Here is a 26,491-nt window from a genome sequence, read left to right on the forward strand (position 1 = left end):
TGATCGTGTCCTTTCGGTCATAACCCAAAGCTCATGACCATAGGTGAGGATGGGAACGTAGATCGACCAGTAAATTGAGAGTTTTGTCTTCCGGCTCAGCTCCTTCTTCACCACAACGGATCAATACAGCGTCTGCATTACTGAAGACCCCGCACCGATCCGCCTGTCGATCTCACGATCCACTCTTCCCCCACTCATGAACAAGACTCCTACGTACTTGAACTCCTCTACTTGGGGCACGGTCTCCTCCCTGACCTGGAGATGGCACTCCACCCTTTTCCGGGCGAGAACCATGGACTCGTACTTGGAGGTGCTGATTCTCATTCCGGTCGCTTCACACTCGGCTGCTAACCGATCCAGTGAGAGCTGAAGATCCCGGCCAGATGAAGCCATTAGGACCACGTCATCTGCAAAAAGCAGAGACCTAATCCCGCAGCCACCCACCCCTCAACACATTGACTGCGCCTAGAAATTCTGTCCATAAAAGTTATTAACAGAATCGGTGACAAAAGACAGCCTTGGCGGAGTCCAACCCTCACTGGAAATGTGTCCGATTTACTGCCGGCAATGCGGACCAAGCTCTGACACTGACCGTACAGGGAGCGAACCGCCACAATAAGACGGTCCGATACCCCATGCTCTCTGAGCACTCCCCACAGGACTTCCCGAGGGACACGGTCGAATGCCTTTTCCAAGTCCACAAAGCACATGTACACTGGTTGGGCAAACACCCATCCAGCCTCAAGAACCCTGCCGAGAGTATAGAGCTGGTCCACAGCTCCACGACCAGGACGAAAACCCCACTGTTCCTCCTGAATCCGAGGTTTGACTATCCGGCATAGCCTCCTCTCCAGTACACCTGAATAAACCTTACCGGGAAGGCTGAGTGTGATCCCACGATAGTTGGAACACACCCTCCGGTTCCCCTTCTTAAAGAGAGGGACCCCCACCTCGGTCTGCCAATCCAGAGGTACCGCCCCCGATGTCCACGCTGCAGAGTCTTGTCAACTAAGACAGCCCTACAGCATCCAGCGCCTTAAGGAACTCCGGGCGGATCTCTTCCACCTCTGAGGCCTTGCTACCGAGGAGCTTTTTAACTACAGTTGTGATCAAAATTATTCAACCCCCACACAATTTTGCTGTTTTAGCAAGTTGGACATTTATTCCGTATTTTGTTCATAGTCATATCAAATAAAGATGTGTCAAATAGACAAATGCAAAATAAATTGTAACATTGTATTTTACAAAATACCAAAAAAGGACATTTTTCTTAATATCTCATTGACAAAATTATTCAACCCCTTAGTTACATGCATCTTTAGTACTCCTTTAGTATTCCTCTTGGGCAAAGGCCTCCAGTACATTCATATTCTTGGACTTGCGTGCTGCAACTGCCTTCTTCAAGTCCCACCACAGTTTTCTATAGGATTTAGGTCTGGCGACTGTGAAGGCTACTCCAGAGTCTTCCAGCCCTTCTTCTGCAACCACTCTGATGTTGATTTAGAGGTATGCTTGGGATCGTTGTCCTGTTGGAAGGTCCAACGTCTCCCAAGCCTCAGCTTTGTCACTGACTTCATGACATTTGCAGCTAATATATCCTGGTAGGAAATAGAATTCATAATGCCTTTAACGCGCTGGAAATTCCCGGTACCTGAGGCAGAGAAACAGCCCCAGAGCATGATTGACCCCCCACCACGCTTAACAGTAGGAAAGGTGTTCTTCTCTTTGTAAGCTTCATTTTTTCTCCTCCAGACATAACGTTGATTCATAGGCCCAAAGAGTTCCAGTTTTGTCTCATCACTCCATAGAACAGTTTCCCAAAACCTTTAGGGTTTGTCCAGATGATTCTGGACATACTGGAGTCTATTTTTCTTGTGCCTGGTAGTCAGAAGTGGGTTGCACCTGGGAGTTCTGGCATGGAGGCCTTCATCTCGTAGTGCGCGCCTTATTGTCTGGGACGAAGCCTGTGTTCGCCCCCTTTGCAATGTCTTGTTGTAGTTCCTCAGCTGTTACCCGGGGGTTTTTCACCACTGTACGCTTCAAATACCGGACAGCATCCTCTTTCTCCCACCACGAGGTAGTGTTTCCACTGGGCCTTTAGCTTTAAACTTGCGAATTATGCTCCCAACTGTGTCTCTTGGAATGTGTAATGTCTTTGCTATTTTCTTATATCCATATCCTTTTTTATGAAGAGAAATCACCACCTCTCTTGACTTCTTTGACCACTTCCTGGACTTTACCATGTTGCAAATACACCGTTGAGTGAGCATCACAGTCTTTTTCAATCAGTTTAATTGTTGCTCGTTATGGTTCTAATCACATCTACAGGTGTTTTCAACACCTGATTGAAAATACCTAATTCAAATTCTGTTCTTAAGAGTTATGATCCTCAAGGGGTTGAATAATTTTGTCAATGAGATATTAAGAGAAATGACACTGTTTGGTATGTTAAAATATAATGTTGTAATTCAAGTTGCATTTGTCTATTTAATGCATCTTTATTTGATATGACCATAAACAAAATACGGAATAAATGTCCAACTTGCTAAAACACCAAAATTGTTTGGGGGTTGAATTACTTTGATCACAACTGTACCTCAGTAACCTCAGCCCCAGAAATAGGAGAGCCCACCACAGATTCCCCTGGCACTGCTTCCTCATAGGAAGACGTGTTGGTGGGATGGAGGAGGTCTTCGAAGTATTTCTTCCACCTATCCAGAACATCCGCAGTTGAGGTCAGCAGAACACCATCCACACCATACACGGTGTTGACAGTGTACTGCTTCCCCTTCCTGAGGCGGAGGATGGTGGTCCGGAATCGCTTCAAGAGCCATCCGGAAGTCGTTTTCCATGGCTTCCCCGAACTACTCCCATGTCCGAGTTTTTGCCTCCGCGACCGCTGAAGCTGAACACCGCTTGACCTGTCGGTACCTGTCCACTGCCTCCGGAGTCCTATGAGCCAAAAGAACCCGATAGGACTCCTTCTTCAGCTTGACGGCATACCTCACCGCTGGTGTCCACCAACGGGTTTTAGGATTACCGCCAGACAGGCACCAACTACCTTGCGGCCACAGCTCCAATCAGCCGCCTCGACAATTGAGGTGCGGAACATGGTCCACTCGGACTCAATGTCCAGCACCTCCCTCTTGACATGTTCAAAGTTCTTCCGGAGGTGGGAATTGAAAATCTCTCTTACAGGAGACTCTGCCAGACGTTCCCAGCAAACCCTCACAATGCGTTTGGGCCTGCCAGGTCTGTCCGGTATCTTCCCCCACCATCGCAGCCAACTCACCACCAGGTGGTGATCGGTAGAAAGCTCCGCCCCTCTTTTTTTACCCGAGTGTCCAAAACATGAGGCCGCAAATCAGATGACACAACTACAAAGTCGATCATGGAACTGCGGCCTAGGGTGTCCTGGTGCCAAGTGCACATATGGACGCCCTTATGTTTGAACATGGTGTTTGTTATGGACAAAGCGTGACGAGCACAAAAGTCCAATAACAAAACACCACTCGGGTTCAGATTCGGGCGGCCATTCTTCCCAATCACTGTCGTTGCCAACATGAGCGTTGAAGTCCCCCAGAAGAACAAGGGAATCACCCGAGGGAGTACTCTCCAGTACTCCCTCGAGTGTTCCCAAAAAGGGTGGGTACTCTGAACTGTTGTTTGGTGCATAAGCACAAACAACAGTCAGGACTCGTCCCCCCACCCGAAGGTGGAGGGAGGCTACCCTTTCGTTCACCGGGTTGAACTCCAACGTGCAGGCTTTCAGTCAGCGGGCAACGAGAATTGCCACCCCAGCCCGTCGCCTCTCACTGCTGGCAACGCCAGAGTGGAAGAGAGTCCAGGCACTCTCGAGAGAAGTGGTTCCAGAGCCCTTGCTGTGCGTCAAAGTGAGTCCGACTACATCCAGCCGGAATTTCTCTACTTTGCGCACTAGCTCAGGCTCCTTCCCCCCAGTGAGGTGACGTTCCACGTACCAAGAGCTAGCTTATGTAGCCGAGGATCGGACCGCCAAGTGCCTTGTCTTTGGCTGCCGCCCAGTTCGCATCGCACCCGACCTCTATGGCCCCTGCTATGAGTGGTGAGCCCTTTGGAGGGGGGACCCACGTTGCCTCTTCGGGCTGTGCCGGGCAACTCAGGCGCTGGCCATCATGCCCCACCTCCGGGCATGGCACCAGAGGGGGGCTTCGGTGACCCGCGTCCGGGCGAGGGAAATCTGGGTCCTTGATATGTCTTCTTCATAAAAGGTCTACGAGCTGCTCTTTGTCTGATCCCTCACCAAATAATTTATTTTACTCAAAAATGGACAAAGCGCTTTCCATATAAGTTGGGAAATTGTGTTAGATGAAAATGTAAACAGAATACAATGATTTGCAAATCCATTTCAACATATATTCAATTGAATGCACTACAAAGATAAGATATTTGATGTTCAAACTCATAAACTTTATTTTTTTTTTGCAAATAATAATTGTAGCTGAGAAAGGCACCAGCGCCCCCCGTAACCCCAAAGGGAATAAGCGGTGGGAAATGGATGGATGGATGGGTGGATAATTAACTTAGAATTTCATGGCTGCGACATGTGCCAAAGTAGTTGGGAAAGGGCATGTTCACAACTGTGTTACATCACCTTTTCTTTTAACAACACTCTATAAATGTTTGGGAACTGAGGAAACTAATTGTTAAAGTTTTGAAAGTGGAATTCTTTCTCATTCTTGTTTTATGTAGAGCTTCAGTCGCTCGACAGTCCTGGGTCTAAGCTGTCGTGTATTTTACGCTTCAGAATGCGCCACACATTTTCGATGGGACACAGGTCTGGACTGTCAGGAAAGTACCCGCACTCTTGTTTTACGAAGCCACGCTGTTGTAACACATGCTGAATTTGGCTCGACATTGTCTTGCTGAAATAAAATAAAAAATGAAAATGACGGCGCTTATATGGCAGCATATGTTGTTTCAGCATTAATGGTGCCCTCACAGATGTGTAAGTTACCCATGCCTTGGGCACTAATGCACCCCCATACCATCACAGATGCTGGCTTTTGAACTCTGCGTCGATAACAGTCTGGATGGTTCGCTTGCCCTTTGGTCCGGATGACACGATGTTGAATATTTCCAAAAACAATTTGAAATGTGAAACTCGTCAGACCACATAACTCTTTTGCACTTTGCATCAGTCCATCTTAGATGATCTCAGGCCCAGAGAAGCCGGCGGCGTTTCTGGATGTTGTTGATAAATGGCTTTCGCTTTGCATAGTAAAGCTTTAACTTGCACTTACAGATGTAGCGACAAACTGTATTTAGTGACAGTGGTTTTCTGAAGTGTTCCTGAGCCCATGTGGTGATATCCTTTAGAGATTGATTTCGGTTTTTGATACAGTGCCGTCAACGTTGGTTTCCGGCCATGCTGCTTATGTGGAGTGATTTCTCCAGATTCTCAGAACCTTTTGATGATATTACGGACCGTAGATGTTTAAATCCCTAAATTTCTTGCAATTGCACTTTGAGAAATGTTGTTCTTAAACTGTTTGACTATTTGCTCACACAGTTGTGGACAAAGGGGTGTACCTCGCTCCATCCTTTGTTGTGAAAGACTGAGCATTTTTTGGGAAGATGTTTTTACACTCAATCATGGCACCCACCTGTTACCACTTAGCCTGCACACCTGTGGGATGTTCCAAATAAGTGTTTGATGAGCATTCCTCAACTTTATCAGTATTTATTGCCTCCTTTCCCAACTTCCTTGTCACGTGTTGCTGGCATCAAATTCTAAAGTTAATGATTATTTGCAAAAAAAAAAGTTTGAACTTTAAATATCTTGTCTGTAGCATATACAACTGAATATGGGTTGAAAATTATTTGCAAATCATTGTATTCCGTTTATATTTACATCTAACACAATTTCCCAACTCATATGGAAACGGGGTTTGTACGTATTAATTTTGCTTGTGCTTAACGACCTCCAAGCTATTTTATTTGGTACATGGTGTAATGATAAGTGTGACCAGTAGATAGCAGTCACACATAAGAGATACGTGTGGACTGCAGGTTGTTCAATAAATGATGCTAACATTAGGAAGCAAAACTAAAACTTTGAGGTCTCATTGAAAATAAACAACATTACACACGGTGCTCAAAAATCTGTACGACTTTGGTAAGCCAAGAAGCCGCACTGCTTGATGAATTGTCGGGAGCATTACGGCTACCGTAGTCAGACGTACTGTGCTTCAACGTACAAGCATTATTATGGTGTGTGTATAAGGACCCCAAAATGGCACCTATTAGCAGACATATTATCTGGCGTTTTGTTTGGCAGTATTATGCAAAACCAACTTTCCTTACCTATTAGTACCTTTTGATGTGTATTTTGGATCTACATAAGTTCTAAAAATGTGTGCGCTTCTGCCATCGTAGTCCGCACTTAGTCAATAAGCTTCTTTTTCTTTATCCTCTCTTTGTGAGGAATTCATCCTCTGTTGTTGCCATTTCTAATACAAAATAGCGAACACTTCTAACTTATATCTGTCAGTGAACTTGCTATGGAAGCAGCTAAAAAATACAACATGGATGACAGGGAAGTGGAGGCACGTGAATAAGAGCGCCCACAAAACGGCACATCCTGAAGAAATGGTCACAAAGTGACTTGAAGATGGTCTGTAAAACATCATCCATGCAACATTTCAACCACCCATGACATGTTATGTAGACCACAAGAAAGTATTTTACATCTAGAAGAAAAATTATAAAATGACCCATTTAATGCACCTTATAATCCGGTGTGCCCTATAGTCTGAATATACGGTATTCGGTTTGAATCAAGAAACGTCCTGAATCGATTCTCAATCAAATCATCACGCTAAGAATCATAATTTAATCAAATCATAAACTGTTGTGAGATTTACATCTTAAATAAGTGAGTTGAGTAGAGATATGACCGATAATATCGGACTACCGATATTATCCGTAGTCCGATAATATTATTAGGGAGGAGTATGTTATTGTTTACTTTATTACTCTCGTATACTCTGGACTGAAGCTATGTGCTTTCATTGTTTTTGTAGTTGTTTTTTTGAGACATGTTTCAAAAAGATAAAAAAATAATGCACTTTTTGAAAGTCAAAGTATATTACTTTCCATAGTTGTAGTGGGTCTCAGGGAGAGCATGTCCCAAATTCCAAGCTGCTGTTTTGAGGCATGTTGAAAAAAAAATGCACTTTGTGACTTCAATAATAAATATGGCAGTGCCATGTTGGCACTTTTTACCATAACTTGAGTTGATTTATTTTGGAAAACCTTGTTACATTGTTCAATGCATCCAGCTGGGCATCACAACTAAATTAGGCATAATAATGTGTTAATTCCACGGACTACTGATATTATGGCCGATAAATGCTTTAAAATATAATATCGTAAATTATCGGTATCTGTTTCAAAAAGTAAAATTTATAAATTCTTAAAACGCCGCTGTACGGAGCAGTACACGGACATAGGGAGAAATACAGAGCAGTTGCGTCTCCCAGTCAGCAGCCCCTCCCCTCTCCCAAACACAACACAGGAGTTGCAGCACGACTGCAGCATGAGGAGTTTACTGGCGACGCTTGATGACCTCATCAAACCGCCGCGAGCAGAGCATAACAACAACAAGAGTGTGTTGTTGCCGGTGCTGTAGCCTGGCTAACAAGCCAGCTCGCTCGGTGACTGACTAACGCATGGTTTGAGATTATTTTAAAGCGTCTCTGACGGATAAAAAATTGGCAATTTGCAATGACTGCAAAAAGTTGGTTATGCGTGGAGGAACCAAGACGTCTTCCTTTAATTAAAGCAATTTGATCTCCACCTCTTCAAGAATCATAAGGAGATACACGATGAATATCAAGCGGAAGATGGATGAAAATCAAACAGCGAAAAAAAGTAGAACCACACAGTTGTCGCTTAAATACTCCGCCAAGAAAAAAAAAAAATACAACAAAAACCACCCCTGTCTCAACGCAGCATTTCAGAAGCTCTGACTGACTGGTAGGCCACTTCAAACACTCACCACTAGCTTGCAGCACATTTGTGTTACTTATACAAATACGTTAGAGCAGGGCAGATTGAGCCCAGTTTATAATTTCCTGTTATACAGTATGCCAGGCAGTCTTGCACTAAAGGAGGACTATGTTATTGTTTACTTTATTACTCTCGTATACTCTGGACTGAAGCTACGTGCGTTCATTGTTTTTGTAGTTGTTTTTTTGAGTCATGTTTCAAAAAGATAAAAAAATAATGCACTTTGTGAAAGTCAAAGTATATTACTTTCCATAGTTGTAGTGGGTCTCAGGGAGAGCATGTCCCAAATTCCAAGCTGCCGTTTTGAGGCATGTTGAAAAAAAAATGCACTTTGTGACTTCAATAATAAATATGGCAGTGCCATGTTGGCACTTTTTACCATAACTTGAGTTGATTTATTTTGGAAAACCTTGTTACATTGTTCAATGCATCCAACTGGGCATCACAGCAAAATTAGGCATAATAATGTGTTAATTCCACGGTAACGGTTGATATTGGAATCTGTAATTAAGAGTTGAGCGATATCGGATATCGGCAAAAAAGCCATTATCGGACATCTGTAGGGGTAAGTATTGCGTAAGTATTAGGGATGAAACGATAACGGTAAAAATGGTGACCGTGGTAAAACATCAGACTGTTACTATTACGGTTTTCAATTAAAATTTTTAGACTGACTGGCGCCAGCTCGCAAGCTCAAATGCTAACATGAGAACAAGAGACTTTCCCCAAGAAGAAACGTCACACCCCAATCCGTTACAATAAATATCTGTTTGCGCTACGAAGATATTCAATTGTGTACAATGAAGCTATAAACTGTGCTCTCTGAGAACAGAGTGATCCTTCTTACTCAGGGGAATACTAGTTTTTATGGTGAGTTCAAGGAGCGCTGTACAGAGTATGACACCAAAAGGAAATAATGAATAGTAACAATAGCTAGTTATTTTAGTTGTTTGTTACGCACTTTTTATTTGAATACGTTTTAAAGTGCGACATTACAAAGCAATGTTTAAAAACAATAAAAGCTTAATCATTAAAAAAGATCTAATACTACGACAAAACACTATCAGTGAGGCATACTGGAAGAAAAAAAACATGCAAAATAGTATGGAAGTAGAATTATTTCACATCGACTTATACATAGCAATATGATAATAATACATGTGCATATATTAGGGGTGTAACGGTACACAAAAATTTCACTTCGGTTTAGAGGTCACGGTTGAGTTCATTTTCGGTACAGTAAGAAAACAACAAAATATACATTTTTTGGTTATTTATTTACCAAATTTGTAAACAATGGCTTTATCCTTTTAACATTGGGAACACTATAATTCTGCCCACGTTAATCCACATTAAACTGCTTCAAGTTGTTGCTTTGATTAAATCAAATGACAAAACCTTTCTTCTACCTATAAAAAGTGCAAAATTAAACAGTTTCAAGTCAACTCATCATGCTTAATTTATTACAGCATTTGGGAAGTCTGTAGTTGACTTTTATTATACACACACACACACGCACGCACGCACGCGCACGCACACACACACACACACACAGCAAAATTAGCTAACATAACGCTAAAAGCTAATTAGCCTTCACCTCAACCCAGAACTATGAGCGAGCTGAGCTGCAGTTTAAGTTTCTAGAAGGTCAACAGGCTCATAGTGATGTTTGTAATAGTTGTGACTGGGAAGTGTTTTTTATAATTTGGGGAGTGTACGATGTCCGCTGCTCACCTGCTAAACCGATATCTGCTCATCTCGACACCGGAGCACTGACTCCATGCTTTCTGAATACGCACTGCTGATTGGCTGTTACATCGCTCTGAATACGCTCTGCTGATTGGCTTTGTATGTAACCAATCAGATGCAGAGCAGCTTGTTAAGACTTTAGTTTACGAACTCGTTCGATACACCCTCGTACCGAACCGAAACCCCAGTTCCGAAACGGTTCAATACAAATACACGTACCGTTGCACCCCTAGCATATATTAATAAATATTCAATAACAAATGTGATATACAAATAAATAAATAATTTGTATAAATATATGCATATTTGTAAATATATTTGAGATTTGAAAATGTATACAAATAAAATGTATAAATATAAACATGTGACATACAGACAAATCAAGAATTTGTATGAATAAACGTGTATTTGTAAATATATTTTTGAGATTTTAATATAAATATAATCAATAATTTGTATGAATAAACGTGTATTTGTAAATATATTTTTGAGATATTAATATAAATATAATCAAGAATTTGTATGAATAAACGTGTATTTGTAAATATATTTTTGAGATTTTAATATAAATATGCTTGATTTTGTATTTGTATTTGTATTGAATTTGCATATGTGGATCACTTTTTTGCTTTTGTGTCGATGAGACATTCCTCCCACAAACCAGATGCACAAATAAATGTGACTTACACACTCCCCTGAACAACCAGCAGAGGGCACTGCAGCCAGAGCGGTCTCAGTCAGAGACATGGTCAGACACTGGCGAGCCAATTAGAGGCACACTAGTGGGGGGGTCACATGATGATTGATATATGATGATGATGATTTGACACACATTGCACTGATAAGAGTTCAGTATCTACATCGGGACAAGGTCATTAAACGGCATTGATACAATAAAATAAGCAGCTAGCACGGTCTTTTAGATCAACTGGATAAATTAGCATTAGGTAAAACAACGCTAATGTTAGCAAGCTCAGGCCCGCTGTGCGTTCTCACTGTAAAGACATGGATTGTTTTTGTGCAGAGAACTCTGGGCATTTTGCATATACAATGCTATGTGACCCAGACCGCTCTGGCTACAGTGCCTTCTGCTGGTTGTTCAGGAGAGTGTGTAGGTCACATTTTTGTTTGTGCATCTGGTTTGTGGGAGGACTATTTCATTGACACAAAAGCAAAAAAGCGATTCACATATGCAAATTCAATACAAATACAAATTCAAGCATATTTGTATTAAAATCTCAAAAATATATTTACAAATACACGTTTATTTATACAAATGTATTTATTTGTATATCACGTTTGTATTTTTACTTGTATATTTATTAATATATGCGTATGTGTTAAAGGGAATAAGCGGTAGAAATGGATGGATGGATGGATGTATATAAGTTGATGTTAGACAATTCTACTTCCATAAAATAGTAGCTTTTCGAACAGTGTGTTAGTTATTTTCAAAAAAATGTGGTCAGAAGAGTGTAGTGTGTACTTTTGAACACATTCCACAATACTGTGATGATTTAAGTCTCACCTTAAAACTAATTTGTATACTCTAGCCTTTAAATAGACCCCCTTATTAGACCAGTTGATCTGCGGTTTCTTTTCTTTTTCTCCTCTGTCCCACTCTCCCTTGTGGAAGGGGTACGGTCCGTTGGCCATGGATGAAGTACTGGCTGTCCAGAGTCGGGACCCAGGATGGACCGCTCGTCCAGAGTCGGGACCCAGGATAGACTGCTCGCCTGTGTATCGGCTGGGGACATCTCTGCGCAGCTGATCTGCCTTCACTTGGGATGGTTTCCTGTTGGCTCCACTATGGACGGGACTCTCGCTACTGTGTTGGATCCACTTTGGTCTGGACTCTCATGGTTGTGTTGGATCCACTATGGATTAAACTTTCACAGTATCATGCTAGACCCGCTCGACATCCATTGCATGTGGTCCCCTGGACCACATATGCGGTCCTCTCCAATGTTTCTCATAGTCATCATTGTCACTGTCACCGGCGTCACACTGGGGTGAGTTTTCCTTGCCCTTATGTTGGCTCTACCGAGGATGTCGTTATGGTTTGTGTTGTGGTTTCTGCAGCCCTTTGAGACACTGGTGATTTAGGGCTATATAAATAAACATTGATTGATTGATTTTGGTCCCAATAACTGTGACATGGAATTGTCATATCGTTTTAAGTACATAGGCGTGTCATGATTTGATATTGATATCGAATTTTGGTCGATATCATCAAAATAGTAGGTATCGGATTATATAGCCGTGCATCTTAAATCAGTGATCTAACGGCACTCACCAAGTCGACCAATATTCAGAACAAATGGAAAGTACGAGGCACTTAAATAAAAACACACATTTGTTCATACATTCATTGGTGACCCACAAATGAATTTGCCAATGTTGCCAAGTAGGGCCACAACGGCGGAAAAAAAGACATGCACTTGTGTTACGGCTAATTATGCAAATGAGATGATGACATAAAGCACCACTCCAGACACCTTGCGGTCCTGTGGGAAACACTATATTTGATGGATGAGAGGGAAACCTTCACCAGCCCAAAACATGGAATGTCCAAGCGCTGAAGAGGCGATGACATCGTTCTTATCGCCTTCGGCCGTAAGCGGCTCTCTCCTGAAGCTCAAGTCAAGCCAGGCTACACGTTAGGAGCTTAAATGTCATTACTTTACAACTCCACTCCTCACTGACTCTCCCTTCCAGCTGCAGCACATCGAAGATAATTACTGCTTCACTGAGTATCCCTTGGAGGGACAGAGTGAGAGGTCCATTCATTACGCAACAATCAGGCTGGCCACACACGCTGGAAATGAAAGATATCCCCTGGAAGAATGTTCATGGAGGGAAAAGACAAGCATGCGGCGGTGACAGTAAGGAGGAGCTCACAAAAGAGGTTTGCAACCTTATTTGCCAGGAATGTAGAACATGGGCACAGGAGACACATTTTATCTCTAAATACTTTAGGCTTGATAAGACTAGGGGAAAAATGAAAAAAGGTCTTGTGAGGATGACAAGAGAAGAGCGTACTGGGACACTCGTTTTCTCAGCAATGAAAATAATAAGGTTCTGGGTCCAAATGTGAATAGCATTCTGAGCTAACCCGTGTATATCACCTACGTTTTCCTTTCTTAGTGACATCATTAATGTTAGCGGAAGCGTTGCTGAAACTTCACAAATTGACAAAGTCCGGTTAAACACCAGCCTAGAATTGGTCTTTTGATGCTTGCAAGCTCAAGCGTGACAGCGGACTGAGCTTGCAAGTATGCTTCTAAAGACAACAAGGAAGCCGGGGAATGTTCTATCAACATAACAGATTTGAGAATATTTATAGAGCTCGGTCACGTCACATGTTCATATTTTCACAAAGGTTAAGCAGCTTGGAACGCTGATGATGCACGAGACCGCCCCCTTTGTCCTGTCACAACCCTTCTAATAGGAAGTGGTCACTGTCAAACCCAGCTGCCATTGGCGAGCCTGCAGGGAAGCAGTCCAATGATGGCGAGCTCCTGGATGAGGGATTATAGAAGATCAGAGGGCTCGTGTATTTTGTTTTGTGCTTTTTTCCCCACTCATGTGCCGCACATTTTAAAAGCAGCAAACGCTGGAGTAACAATTTTGTGGCCAGACGCAGTACAGTGTTCAACCCATCTTCTATTCTGTGTGCATCACAGAGCTTGTAGGTGGGGGGCAGCAGCTGTCACTCCCGCTTCCTCGCAATGACCTGACAATCACAAAAGAGGCCGGGAGCTCATGCCGCAGCGGAGCCCAGATGTCGCTAAAGGGGCTTGGTCTTGGAGGAGCAGTTACAAACTTGGGGGTGCAGAGTGAGTCCTGTAGGGGCGCACCTTGATGCACGTTTACATTGGCAGCATGAGAAGGTGCTGACTCTCCATGTCCATATATTGGCCACAATATTAGGTAGACCATGCTGAGCATTATGGTCTGTTAGGCACAATTGTGATACCACTCTTGTATATAAGATAACTTTTGACACTGTAACTCCTCCCATCTGACCACACGCGTCCCCGCCTCTCGCATCCAGACCAAGCCTATGTAGGTCACTCTATGAGTTCAACGTAGCCGCGCAATAAGAGGATTACACCGCCACCCATAAGATGAACGACTAAGCAAACGACGACCATAATAATAATAATCATAACCGAGCTTTAACCAGTCAAACCACCTGTAACCGCTTCATCTGCAGTGGACAATTGTTTTTTTTTTTTTTTACAAGTTTAGGAAAAAATAACTTTTTATTCAAAAAAGCAAATGTCCACTGTATAGGACTCATGAGGTTTTTGCACTGATGAGCCTGATAAAGACTAGCTGCATTATACAATCAAACACATGGACTTACTTAGTAAGACTCCATACAAAAAGTTATGCTATAAGTATAACATGTACATATTTGGGGCCGAGGGGTTTATTTAAAACAGGGGTCACCAACCTTTTTGAAACCAAGAGCTACTTCTTGGGTACTGATTAATGCGAAGGGCTACCAGTTTTATACACACTTAAATAAATTGACAGAAATAGCCAATTTGCTCAATTTACCTTTAAAAAATAAATCTATATATATATATTAAAAAAAAAAAAAAAAAAAAAAAAAAAAAAGAGTATTTCTGTCTGTCAATCCGTCGTACATGTTTTTTCCTTTTATGGAAGGTATTTTGTAGAGGATAAATTATGAAAAGAACACTTAATTGACCGATTTAAAACAGGAGAGAACATGAAAAAAATTTAAATTACATTTTGAAACATAGTTTATCTTCAATTTGGACTCTTTAAAATTTAAAATTCAACCGAAAAATATAAAGAGAAAAACTAGCTAATTCGAATCTTTTTGAAAAAATAAAAAAAAGAATTTATGGAACATCATTAGTAATTTTTCCAGATAAAGATTAATTTTAGAATTTTGATGACATGTTAAAATCCAATCTGCACATTGTTACAATATATAACAAATTGGACCAAGCTATATGTCTAACAAAGACAAATTATTTCTTCAAGATTTTCCAGAATAAAAATTTGATTCTACAGATTTACTGGATTTGCCAGCATATTTTTTTTTAATTTTAGTCATAAGTTTGAAGAAATATTTCACAAATATTCTTTGTCGAAAAAACAGAAGCTAAAATGAAGAATTCAACTAAAATGTATTTATTGTTCTTTACAATAAAAAAAAAAATAATTGAACATTCATTTAAATTGTCAGGAAAGAAGAGGAAGTAATTTAAAAGGTAAAAAGGTATATGTGTTTAAAAATCCTAAAATAATTTTAACGTATTTTTTGTCTAAAATTGTCTTTCTGAAAGTTATTAGAAGCAAAGTAAAACAAATAAATGAATTTATTTAAACAAGTGAAGAACGAGTCTTTAAAATATTTTCTTGGATTTTCAAATTCTATTTAAGTGTTGTCTCTCTTAGAATAAAAAATGTCAAGCAAAGCGAGACCAGCTTGCTAGTAAATAAAACAAAAAAAATTGAGGCAGCTCACTGGTAAGTGCTGCTATTTGAGCTATTTTTAGAGCAAGCCAGCGGGCGACTCATCTGGTCCTTACGGGCTACCTGGTGCCCGCGGGCACCGCGTTGGTGACCCCTGATTTGAAACATTCCCTAATTTATAAAAACATGTAGTGTTTTTAAATCAAAATATGCATTTTTACTCCACTACATTTAATGGATTGGTTGGATATGTCTACCAAGTTTACATTTGCGTTTTAGTGGTCATGTTGATCAAATAAATGTAGTGTTTTCAAAGTAAAATATGCATTTTAATCCAGTTCATTTTATAGAGTTTTTGGATGTGTCTACCGTGCTCACATTTGCATTTTAATGGTCCTGTTGATCGAATAAATGTAGTGTTTTCAAAGTAAAATATGCAACTCCAGTACATTTTATGGAGTACTTGGATGTGTGTACCGAGCTCACATTCACATTTTATTGGTCATGTCGATCAGATAATTTTAGTGTTTTCAAAGTAAAATATGCGTTGTAGGCCAGTACATTTTATAGAGTGGTTGGATGTGTCTACTGAGCTCACGATTACTTTTATGGTCATGTTGATCAAATAAATGTTTTAGCGTTTTAAAAAGTAAAATATGAATTTTAGTCAAGTATATTTTATGGAGTGGGTTGGATGTATCTACCGAGCTTACATTCGCATTTTAGTGGTCATGTAGATCAAATGAATGTAGTGTTTTTAAAGTAAAATATGTATTTTAGTGCAGTACATTTTATGGAGTGGTTGGATGTGTCTACTGAGCTCACGTTTATGTTTTAGTGGTCATGTTGATCAAATAAATGTAATGTTTTCAAAGTAAAATGTTCATTTTTAGTCCAGTACATTTTATGGAGAGGATTGATGCCTACCAAGCTCACGTTAGCGTTTTAGTGGTCATGTTGATTAAGTAAAGGTAGCATTTTCTAAGTAAAATATGCATTTTAGTCCAGTACATGTTATAGAGTGGATGGATGTGTCTACCAGGCATTCTAATGCTCATGTTGATGAAAAACACTCCAAAATCCCTCCACAACATTTCCGCATCAGTGCTCCTTCGTCAACGTAACTAAACATGGCCTAATTCTCCTTGCTCATGTTGAAGCAGGTGGAGAGTGTGCGCACAGCCATGCAGCTTCAGAGGATCTGATCACATGACAGTCCACTACTACCTTGGCACGGAAACCCCACTGAGCCTCTTGGCAGGTTGTACAGTATATGCCCAGTTTCTCTTTTGAGAGCCAGGAGTTTTTAGTTGTTCATAGATGTGTTATTTTTGTTTGTGAGTATTGTCCCTTTAAGAGAACGGCCATATAAAAACCCTGCTGAGTCAGCACAATAGGCCATAGTAGGTTTTCTCTGCTGGTTTCACTTTTCCTTGTCATGACACTTGCTAAGTTGACTGTCAGTGTGGCTTTCTGATTCAAGTCTTTACACCAGCGCCAGTCCATAATGAGCACTGGGAGGCACTGATGTGTTAACAGCAAAGGGAAGGAGAAGAAGGGCAGCAATGACTTATGATGCATTCATAGCTGGGAAGCTTGAATCATTCCTATTATGGATGCATTGTTAATCTATCATCCTATGTATCAATAACCATGAGAGCTGCAGAAGGGGTTTTTTTTGCTCTTTTGATGCAAACTTGCTGTTTTTAATAAAAACCAATAGCTTTTAATCGGACAACATGGTATGGCACTCATGCCCTTGCTCGTGCATGAGCAATCGTGCTTTAGCCTGGATTGTAGAGCTGCAACAATTCATTGATTTAAAAAAACAGCTTTGATTTGTATTTGTTGTGTCAATTATTATTTTAATGAGTTTGATTAATACAAATGTATAAAATTAACCGTTTCTGCAAGAATTAGTGAGCACATGAGCGTGATGTACTTCCTTACGGTGATGTAGGTTACGCTGCGGGTGATGTGGCCTAAGTGCGTGTGGCAGGAACGGCAGCGTGCCAAGAGTGTAGGCATGTAACGATTAACTATTATTGCTAACCGCAGTAAAAACCCAGACGATTAGTTTACCCTTTTATTATAAAATGATGGATAGCCACAGTTTTAAAGACTCACTGGGCACCAGCGTGCTAGCTTAAATGCTAACATGAAAACAAGAGGCATTAACACATTTCCCCAAAAATGACATATCCCGATCTAAACTTATAGAAACACATTATCATCAGAGCAACTAAGATATTTAATCGTGCACATTGAACCTATAAGATGTGCTCTCTTAAAACAGAATTACAATGAAGGCTCATACAAGACAGAGGTGTTCTTATGGTATGTTCAAGGACCACTGAACAGAGCAGGATGTCACAACACTCACCATACATAATTAACAATAAGAGATTTTTTTTGTAATGCACTTTTCACTTGGATAAATGTTAAAAGTGCTACGGTAAAAAGCAACATTTACAATAATAAAAGTGTAGCCATTTATACAAACAAAATACGAAAACACTATCAGTGATGCATAAGAAACGCAAAACATCAATCAATCAATGTTTATTTATATGGCCCTAAATCACAATTGTCTCAAAGGGCTGCACAAACCACAACGACATCCTCGGTAGAAGCCCACATAAGGGCAAGGAAAAACTCACCCCAGTGAGACGTCGTTGACAGTGACAATGATGACTATGAGAAACCTTTACTCAAAGGGACAATAAATCATCCTCAAAACAGCAATAAATACTTCGTATTGCATCCTTGGACCTAGCGTGTCAGACAGAGCCCTGCTTACCACTCTCAGTGACTAATTACTTTTTGATAGTCACACAACAGTTATTTTTCCTTGCCCTTATGTGGGCTCTGAACCGAGGATGTTGTTGTGGCTTGTGCAGCCCTTTGAGACACTTGTGATTTAGAGCTATATAATTAAATGTTGACTGATTGATTTTCACAATGTCACTACATCAATGGTACAACGTTAGCATAAAGCCTCCTGCCTATTTTAAGAACAGCACAAAAGCAAAAACAAGGTGAACTCCCTATTTCGGTTGATCACACCACCTTTTATGTTTGACTTAAATGTTTTATTCAAACACATGTGGGCATGTGAGGACATGTTATATCATCTACAGTTTGAATGTCAAAGTTGTTTGCCCAAAAATCAAACAGCACTCTTTCCACCCGTTCAAATATGTTGAATACATTGTCCCTCAATTTATCATACATCTTTTTGTTCACTTTGGTTCTTTATTATCTATTACTGTCCCTGGTTAGAAGTTTTTTTTTTGTGTTTTTTTTCAAACAAGTAATAAATAATTGGTACAAGTGCAATTTCAATGTTATGTGCATTCATAAGAAGAAAGAATAAAGGTCAACATTTTCTTTATTTCAACTATCTCCCCTAAAAGACGCATTGAAGTTATTCAGTGCGTTTTATTTATTATTATCTGATAGATTCCTCAATTAATGAAATAATCACTATCTGACGTTTTATTGGATAGTCGCGCTCAAACCAGTCAAACAAACTTACTTGAGGTGACAAGTGTTAGCAACCACCGCTCACAAAAGCGTCCCCTATAGTCTGAATTACTAAACACCTTCTGCCAACATCAGGAAGATGAAATATGGTTTTCCACAAAGTGCATGTGGGCTGAGCAGTTTGGCGTGCCACACTGCACCCATGCAGAACAATAAAGGTCATGCTGGATCCTGGCACGGGTCATTATGGTCTTCCCTGCCCTGAGACTCCTGTACTCTAATGCAGTCTACTCTCCTTCCTGCCACTCAATAGTATTACATACAACTCATTTGATTAGGCTCTTAGAAGATCGAAGGGAAGACGAGAACACCCATAAATGTGTGTTTCCCAGATGTGAAGGGTCCTCCCCATCATGTCAGGCCAGGGTAAATTGCTTAGAAAGGTTGCAAAACAAGGATGACATTTGGATTACGCGCCTCATTAACAAACACACGCATACAGATTCCAATGTAAATGTAAATAAAACCTCTGATATTAAAAGTTGTGTTAACCATTTTGAATACACTCAAAAAGCACATGATGGCTAGGGGTGTGATTCTTTGGGCACCTAACGATTCATATCGATTCCTGGGTGACAACTCAATTCAACCGATTCTCTCAAAGTATTATTTGGCATAATCATTATGACTTTTTCCTCAAAAAGGGTTACATGTTAGAAAAGCTCCTTCTGGTGGATGGAAATGGCCTAAAAATGTCTTAATTTTTCCCCCCAATTTCTGAGGATTATGAATCAATGGAGATGAATAATCGCGATTCGGATGTGACTCGATTTTTTTGTGCATTCCTTTAATCACCATTGTCGAGTAATGCCTTTCAACGCCAATCACTAACACAATCCCCTTATTTTATGCCTCTGGCCGACAAGCAGCTAGAAGCTAATTACAAGTCCCCATACACAGCGTGGAGCCGATCCATTTAGTCAAAAATGTACAGGTGATACATGTGATCTGTATCTTACTCATGCATGGTCAGCATTGGCAGCATAAAACCCTGATCAAAACATTTCTAGTTTGCACTGAATTAGGGCTGGGCGATATATCGATATAAACGATATATCGTGGGTTTGTCTCTGCGCGATATGGAAAATGACTATATCGTGATATTCGAGTATACGTTCTAACGCAGTTGCTTTTAACTGCGGGCATTACACTACAGGCTCTTTTCGCTCTTTCATGGGTCTCCTTCTCACAGACAAGCGCACCTTCTTACATACGTCACATACTGTCATGTCATACGTCACATACGTATACGCCCTCGCGGAGCAGAGAGGTAGCAGCATGGGTAACATAAGCTGTGATGCTAGCAGAGCCGTGCCAGTGGTAATACGAGAGAAAGAAGGTGCGAATAAAGGAATAATCGTCTGGCGGTGGTTTGGATTCAAGTGGGAATATATCGAGCAGACAACCTGATCTGTCAAGTGTGGGCCAAAAGTGTTGCTACCAAAAGTAGCATTACTGCTAATATGTACCATCCTTTGAAAAGTCACCTCCTAGAGAATAAAGAGTGCTTTTTCCGCATGTCAACATCACCATTTGGTGCCACACCAACAATATGCCGACGTAACCATTTCCACATCAACACCGAATGAAAAAAATAGTCAACAACAGAATTTAATAACGTCCGTAGTAACCAACAACATAGTGAAGGACAAACACTATTTCATTTTCTATTAAACAGCTCATTTTTATTTGACACTTAAAATGTCTCTGACAATCTAGCACTTTCTGTTTTGGAAATGACGTGAACGTTTGTGCCACTGCTTAATAACTGTTTAATAAATACAGTTTTGGTCAATTGACTTAGTTGTGATTTCCATCTCTGCATGAAAGTTTAAAATGAGCATTTATTATTGCAGTAGGAAGAAGAATGTTTTAATGTAGACACATAGAATCATCATACTGGTGTGATTATATGCATCAAGTTTTTATTCAAGGCCAAGGCAAAATATCGAGATATATATCGTGTTTCGCGATATGGCCTAAAAATATTGAGATATTAAAAAAAGGCCATATCGCCCAGCCCTACACTGAATACAGCATGGTACACTCAAAGTTCGATGCAACGCGGTCGTTGGGGTCCATAAAATACCGATTGTGTTATTCCCGAGATCGTGTTTTGTAGAAATCCTTATTTTTTTTCCCCACTATGAAAACAAATGCTGCTCGTCCACGCTGCTGTTGGTTGAGCTGTGCTCCTTTGTCATCGTTGACGCTAAGTAATATCTTTCTATTTCGTGTGCCTCTGAATATTGTACAGCCTTCTTTAGCCACATTTTGTAGTCATATCCAATTTACGAAGCACTTGTTCTCTTTAAGCAAGTGAACCCAACCTAACCTTCTCCCGACCCCCTCCACATCCCACCACCCGGATTGTACATAATTCGATGTACTGTATATACTCTGATGATTAACTTGTGTGATGACTGTATTATGCTGATAGTATATATTTGTACCATGAATTGATTAACGTGGACCTCGACCCAAACAAGTTGAAAAACTTATTCTGGTGTTACCAAATAGTGGTCAATTGTACGTACTGTACTGTGCAATCTACTAATACATGTCTCAATAAACCAATCAAACCACCACTTAGAGCAGAGTAACTTCGTAACTTCAGATGCCGTGGACATGGTTGCTAGCGTTACCCGTATTTTGCTAACTAGCCCAGTTTTTAGCAGCCCTTAACTGCCTATAAACTAAGGCGCATAACAGACTTAACTCGTTAGCGAGTCCTACAGCCCAGCCTACATTGCGATGTAAACAGGCGAAAATTCAGGGTCCATGGCACAATTGTCCTACATAGAATACCGCAAACTTTAATATGTATGTTGTTGACTAGCACTTGTTCGGAATAAACAGCTACGTTAAAAGTTAAAGTGCCAATGATTGTCACACACACTAGGTGCGGTGAAATTATCCTCTGCATTTGACCCATCCCCGCATGGTAGCAGTGAGCAGCAGCGGTGGCCGCGCCTGCGAATCATTTGGAGATTCAAACCCCAATTCCATCCCTTGATGCTGACTGCCAAGCAGGGAGGTAATGGGTCCCATTTTTGTAGTCTTTGGTATGACTCCGCCGGGGTTTGAACTCACAACCCACCGTTCTCAGGGCGGACACTCTAACCACAAGGCCTTTGAGCAGGTCTTATTTCAGTATATTACCCCTCATTACGTACAGAAGTGACTGTAAATATTTCCCACTCACCTTGTAAAATAATTCCGTCACTACTGCCTTACTGGATGGTGTCCTGGCCATGACGTTTAAGTGCATCCGGCAGTGGGCTCCTCTATGGGGTCTTGGGGCACTAGGAAGTCAACCCCTTTACTACTGTTACCCCAGGTGGCCCTTGGCCAAAACCTAGTACCTGACTGCCCCCTAGCCAGGGTTACGGTAAAGACCTCAACGGCGGAGCAAGCGGAAGACGGTAGATTTAAGAACACAACAGGTGCGATGAGGGAAGAAGGCTGCAGCAAACAAGGGTCTTGGACTCCATGCCACTGGAACATGACCAGGATCTGTCAAGGAACGTGTGGTGACTGTCTGTGCGCTAGTCTCCCCACGTTAAACAAAATAACGCACAGGCACCCTCCATAAAGGGATACACCCCTACCAGGACAATAGTCATATACTCGTTCTGAGTAACCGCCGATGATGATGACTGGATCGTTGACACGCCATTAAAGGCCTACTGAAATGAGATGTTCTTATTTAAACGGGGATAGCAGGTCCATGCTATGTGTCATACTTGATCATTTTGCGATATTGCCATATTTTTGCTGAAAGGATTTAGTAGTGAACATCCACGATAAAGTTTGCAACTTTCGGTCCTAAGAGAAATGCCCTGCCTCTACCGGAAGTGGCAGACGATGACGTCACACGTGTGATGGCTCCTCACATATTCACATTGTTTTTAATGGGAGCCTCCAACAAAAAGTGCTATTCGGACCGAGAAAACGACAATTTCCCCATTAATTTGAGCGAGGATGAAAGATTTGTGTTTGAGGATATTGATAGCAACAGACTAGAAAAAAATAAATAAATAAAAACGTTTAAAAAAAAAAACGTGATTGCATTGGGACGGATTCCAATGTTTTTAGACACATTTACTAGGTTAATTCTGGGAAATCCCTTATCTTTCTATTGTGTTGCTAGTGTTTTAGTGAGCTAAATAGTACCTGATAGTCGGAAGGGTGTCTCCAAGGGTGTCTTGACGCGCAGTGTCTCAGGGGAGTCGACGGCAGCTATGGACGGCACAAGCTCAGCTTTTCTCCAGTAAGAACTGACTTTTTAAACACAATTTTCTCACCGAAACCTGCTGGTTGACATTCGGTTGGGATTCATGTTGGCTTGACCGCGCTCTGATCCATAGGAAAGTTTCACCTCCAGGAATTTTAAACCAGGAATCACCGTGTGTTTGTGTGGCTAAAGGCTAAAGCTTCCCAACTCCATCTTTCTACTGTGACTTCTCCAATATTAATTGAACAAATTGCAAAAGATTCAGCAACACAGATCTCCAAAATATTGTATAATTATGCCGTTAAAGCAGACGACTTTTAGCTGTGTGTGTGTGCAGCGCTCATACTTCCTAAAAACCTGTGACGTCTTGCGTACACGTCATCATTACGCGACGTTTCGAAGACGAAACTCCTGGGAAATTTAAAATTGTAATTTAGTAAACTAAAAAGGCCGTATTTGCATGTGTTGCAATGTTAATATTTCATCGTTGATATATAAATTATCAGACTGCGTGGTGGGTAGTAGTGGGTTTCAGTAGGCCTTTAAGAACTAACACAACGGGTGCGAAGGAGGCAGAAGGCTACAGCAGAAAAGGGTCTTGGACTCCATGCCACTGGAACCTGACCAGGATCTGTCAAGGAATGTGTGGTGACTGTCTGTGCGCTAGTCTCCCCACGTTAAAAAAAATAACACACAGGCATCCTCCATAAAGGGATACACCCCTACCAGGAAGATCGTCATACTCGTTCCGAGTTGACACACCATTAAAGACGCTAGGAATCACCACTGTTTGATTAACATTGATGTAAAGGTTATTTTTTATTTACATTTCTGGTCTTTTGTCCCCCTATAGCAGACCATTTCCTTTTGTGAATTTCTTCTGACATTATGATGGTCAATAATTATTATGGGATGGCCTTTCAGGGTAGCGTAAAAATCAATACTGTGTCGGCGGATATGGACATGCTGCAGTCGGTCAAAGTTTTTACAGCTGGAAATAATGAAAAGTGCAATTATTTGCAGTATTTTAAGCTTGTGATGCTCTAAATCAGGAGTCACCAACCTTTTTGAAACCAAGAGCTACTTCTTGGGTACTGATTAATGCGAAGGGCTACCAGTTTGATACACACTTAAATAAATTGCCAGAAATAGCCAATTTGCTCAATTTACCTTTAACAAATAAATCTATGAAGAGAAGAAATTATGAAAAAAACACTTAATTGAGCGATTTAAAAGAGGAGAAAACACGAAAAAAAATGAAAATTAAATTTTGAAACATAGTTTATCTTCAATTTGGACTCTTTAAAATTCAAAATTCAACCGAAAAATATGAAGAGAAAAACTAGCTAATATGAATCTTTTTGAAAAAATTTTAAAAAAGAATTTATGGAACATCATTGGTAATTTTTCCTGATTAAAATTAATTTTAGAATTTTGATGACATGTTGGGTTAAAATCCAATCTGCACTTTGTTAGAATATATAACAAATTGGACCAAGCTATATGTCTAACAAAGACAAATCATTATTTCTTCAAGATTTTCCAGAATAAAAATTGGATTCTACAGATTTTCTAGATTTGCCAGAATCATTTTAGTCATAATAACTTTGAAGAAATATTTCACAGATATTCTTTGTCGAAAAAACAGAAGCTAAAATCAAGAATTAAAATAAAATTTATTTATTATTCTTTACAAAAAAAAAAAAAATACTTGAACATTGATTTAAATTGTCAGGAAAGAAGACAAAGGAACTTAAAAGGTAAAAAGGTATGGGTTTAAAAATCCTAAAATCATTTTTAAGGTTGTATTTTTTCTCTAAAAGTGTCTTTCTAAAAGTTATAAGAAGCAATATTTTCTTGGATTTTCAAATTCTATTTGAGTGTTGTCTCTCTTAGAATAAAAATGTCTAGCAAAGGGAGACCAGCTTGCTAGTAAATAAAAAAAATAGAGGCAGCTCACTGGTAATTGCTGCTATTTGAGCTATTTTTAGAACAGGCCAGCGGGCTACTCATCTGGTCCTTATGGGCTACCTGGTGCCCGCGGGCACCGCGTTGGTGACCCCTGCTCTAAATATTGGAGTATTTCTATTCACGCTTCATCCTTGCCATAAAAGATTACGCCGTGTGTGTGCGTACACACAGCTGTACGTTCGCACCAATCTCTCCACATTTACAGCCATTTTTTTTATTTATTTTTTTATTTTTGGCGGGGAGGGTGGGTTGTACACACATCGCGTGTGCACACTTGCAACTAGGACACGTTTTTTTGGGACACATTGAGCGTGTGCGGAAGAGACACGTACGTCCACACAAGGACATACAAACATTGTGTGCGTGAGGAAGCGATACATATTTATGTCTACAATAGGACACACACATTTATGTCCACAATAGGAGACACACATTTAGGACACGCAACTGACAGCTGCTCACACGACCGACCAATAAACCGCCGGAAAGTGGCGCGACAAAGTGTGTAGACATGGTGAACAGGACGACAGCGTGGAGTCACGACATGGCCAGTGTCTTACCTTTGTGGTCCCGGGTCGAAGACAATTGGAGCCCCGCGTCCGGCTGTCGCTGTCCTGGTCCCGCAACAGACTGCCAGGAGAACACCGTGCCAATCACGCACGGAGGCTCCGCCTTCTCTGTGACGTCACGTAACCCCGACCAATCGCGGTCTAGGGTGAATCTTTACTCGCGAAACACACACTGGCTTGTTCATTCAGCACGTTTTTGCATGTTCACGTCAATCAAATGAAACAATACGACTTAAACTTACAATACAGTCCAAAATATTAGCTAAATGTCTTAATTTTGATTACAAAATGATTAGTATTAGTTTAAAGGCCTACTGAAACAGACTACCCACCAAGCAGTCTGATACTTATATATCAATGATGAAATATTAACATTGCAACACATGCCGATATGGCTTTTTTAGCTTACTAAATTACAATTTTAAATTTCCCGGGAGTTTCGTCTTGAAACCGTCGCTTAATGATGACGTGTACGCAAGACGTCGCGCGTTTTTAGGAAGTATGTGTCACAATTTGGCTTGGATTAAAGTTGTTTCTTCGATGCAGAGAATGATTTGCACGGGCGAGACGTGACTGTGAGTACATGGTTGTTTATTTAAACACTATAATAAAAAATAAACAAACTAAGGGCGCTCACAAGGAGGTACGGACACATGGCTATGAACAAACAAAAGACTAGCATAAATGCTGCAAACTACAAACATGAAACAAAAACACTTGCTCGATTGGCATGAATAATAATGAACTATAAACAAAACTAGCACAATGGCATAAATACAAAAACTTACACGGCATGGAACTATGGACGAGGGCATGAAGGAGGTGCAGCATGGGTAGCGTGTGTGAAGATCCCAGAAAGAAGACAAGAAAAAGAGTGACTTAAGTAGCTATGATAATTAGTGAAAAC

At 40.7% G+C, this 26,491-nt stretch overlaps 1 protein-coding gene across 4 annotated transcripts in view; it reads right to left on the reverse strand.

Annotated features, from left to right (window-relative positions):
* The window catches only part of pals2b (protein associated with LIN7 2, MAGUK p55 family member b), an 80,747-nt gene extending 55,029 nt beyond the window's left edge, over positions 1-25,718 (reverse strand). For 2 of the 4 annotated variants that reach the window (XM_061882402.1, XM_061882399.1), the window contains exon 1: positions 25,576-25,713. The gene's annotated coding sequence lies outside the window, so the exon portion shown is untranslated. Of the gene's footprint in view, positions 1-22,983; positions 23,050-25,575 lie in introns of all 4 variants that reach the window. The other 2 variants (XM_061882400.1, XM_061882401.1) reach the window with 2 other exon arrangements.
* Between the last annotated feature and the right edge of the window lie 773 nt (positions 25,719-26,491).

Source organism: Nerophis ophidion, linkage group LG21 (genome assembly GCF_033978795.1).
Source record: "Nerophis ophidion isolate RoL-2023_Sa linkage group LG21, RoL_Noph_v1.0, whole genome shotgun sequence".
Lineage (NCBI taxonomy): Eukaryota > Metazoa > Chordata > Actinopteri > Syngnathiformes > Syngnathidae > Nerophis > Nerophis ophidion.